At 40.6% G+C, this 2,648-nt stretch overlaps 1 non-coding gene across 1 annotated transcript; it reads right to left on the reverse strand.

Moving 5' to 3' along the window:
* Positions 1–1,154: 1,154 nt before the first annotated feature.
* On the reverse strand, positions 1,155–1,273 carry LOC145394885 (5S ribosomal RNA). The gene has a single exon (XR_013896516.1). It is a non-coding gene; the product is annotated as a 5S ribosomal RNA (ribosomal RNA).
* Between the last annotated feature and the right edge of the window lie 1,375 nt (positions 1,274–2,648).

Consider the following 2,648-nt stretch of genomic DNA (forward strand, 5'->3'; position numbering starts at 1 on the left):
CTCCTTATAGTGGTGGCGACTGATCTGATGGTTGTGGTTCCGGTGATGGTGTTGAATACAGGTATTACATAAAGTATCACCCTTACTGCTGAAATATTTTCAAGGTACAGGTTTTCAAATAGTGATCAAATAATTGGTCATTAATTTTATCTGTGTGTGATGCTGTAAGGAGGGATACGTGTTATACAGTAAACACAGAATGTTAACCCATTTAGCCTCCTGTGTCTTCGTCTCAGCTGATAAAAATTGTTTAGATTTATACAAGAGTTGTCTGGATCATGACAGGGTTATTCAAACAAATATTAACACTAAGGCCATCACTTTCAGCTGAATAAACTTCTCTGGTATTAACTGGAATACAATATGAAATGGTGTGACCATGACGGTTACTAAAAAAAAAAAAAAATGATTGGACAATGAATAAAATACTTGTGTAATAGATCTGATTTTAACTACAGAATGAAGATAATACTGAGGAGAGATGCAGTGTTCAACACCCTTCACCACTCACACATTTACAGTATTTTTAGAAGGGGGAATGATGTTCACTAAATGACTGATCATCTTTTTCTGCTTTCCGTAACATCCAGTCTTTCATACACTATATGTCTAGGCCTCTCGTAGTCACCACAGTTTGATTTTGGAACTACTTTGTGTGTCTGTTTGTTTGTGTTTGCTTGTTTGTCTGTGAAATGTGCTTTTTTTTTTTTTTTTTTAGTTTTCAGCCATTTATTCCTTATCCACAGACATATATGAAATAATTCTTTTTACAAAAAATAAGCCTGCTATATAAGGACCTACTTCACAGACACACACACACACACACACACACAAACGAAAATATCCCTAGTAGTAGGGGTAGGCAGCCCCGCTCAGGGAAGTACTAACGCCAAGGTTACGGGAGACTCAAGGAATAGCCTGGATTGCATTTTCTCTCCTAGGCCTTGGTAGCTGGTTACACATCTTTCTGCCTCACACACCGGAGGGCATCAGGCTGCCCTCTTTACACAACACACACATCCACATTATATTCATTTTTTTTTCATTCATTGCCAGACGCCATGTATCCCAAATGGGGTGGCCAAGGGCTTAGAGTTAATTGTTTTACAGGAAGGGGCACTAATCCTCCACCAACCCCACTTGACACGTAGGGATGCCAACAGCATCTGGTGTTCCCAGGCGGTCATCCATCCAGGTACTAACCAGACCCAACGTTGCTTAACTTCGCTGATCGGACGGGAAGCGGTGTACTCAACGTGGTATGGCCGTTGGCCATTATATTACATTACCTTAAACCAGCTATCCTCTCTCCGAAAAACACCAATCTTGTCATTACATATCATACCCATTCCATAACACATCCCTGTTCTTCATCCCATAAAAAGAACCATGGCTGCTGCTATACTGGGAATCAGTGCGGTGATTTCTCGGGTGACCACCACCGGCAGGGCTGGGTCGTTTGCACAGGGCCCTCCCGGTCGTCATCAAGCGACTGTGCCACCTCCAGTGTTGCGGGACCCTAAATCTGCTCGTCAGTGCAGTAAAATTTTCTTTTGCAATATTAGGGGACTTCACTCCAGTATCAGCTCTGTTCAAAATTTCCTCCAGTTTGAATCCCCTGATCTGCTATTTCTGACAGAGACACAAGTAAGCTCCACCTCTGATTTAGCTAGATTTAATTTTCCTGGGTATATCTTGATTCAAGATTTCAGACCCAAAGGAGGCGTATGTTGCCTTGCTAAATCAGAAATTGCCCTGGAGGAGATTACTAAATTTAATTGTTCTTTTTTCGACTATTCCATATACAAATTAAATTCTTTTGGTAAAATTAAGAATTTCTGTTGTGTTTATCATTCCCCTAATGCCCCTTCAGAGCCGAGTTTATTTGACTCTCTGTCTTCACAACTAAGTGTCCTCAACATTAATACTGCATCAGAAATTACTATTCTGGGTGATTTTAATGTCCATAATGTCGAATGGCTCACTTATTCACCCAAAACTGATGACTCTGGTCTTGAATGTGAGCTATTTGCAGACTCATTTAATCTCACCCAGTTAGTCAGTCAACCCACCCGTGTACCAGACAACCCCGATCAAACTCCCCACCTATTGGACTTGCTTCTAACAACCAGTTCAGATAATTATAATGTCGAAGTGAAGTCCCCCCTCGGATCCTTGGATCATTGTCTGATTCAAGCCACCAGTTTAACACCTACCACACCCTCCTGCTCTGAACCTGTCGTGATGACTAAGTGGCACTACGACAGGGCAAACTGGGAGGGACTTCAAAATTTTCTCATGGATGTTCCTTGGACATCCTTTTTTTCCCATGATGCAAATTCCACATTGGGCCACATACAGGATTTCATTAAAGTCGGCATGGAAACATTCAGTCCCCATCGTACTTACAGAAAAAGATGTAATTCTCCTAAATGGCTTGACCACAATTGTGCTAGAGTAACAGAACATAAAACAATAGCGTATAACACTTATACAAGGACCAAAACCAAAGAAGCCTTTAACTATTATAAAAATATCAGAAACCATGCCAAAACTGTTATCAATCTTTCTAAATCAAACTTTCTACATAGACAAGCTAACAAACTACTAAACAGTCCAAATGATAACAAAATATTCTGGTCAACCCT

The sequence above is a fragment of the Coenobita brevimanus genome, chromosome 28 (assembly GCF_032717465.1).
Source record: "Coenobita brevimanus isolate Jiangsu-jjx chromosome 28, ASM3271746v2, whole genome shotgun sequence".
Taxonomy (NCBI): Eukaryota; Metazoa; Arthropoda; class Malacostraca; order Decapoda; family Coenobitidae; genus Coenobita; species Coenobita brevimanus.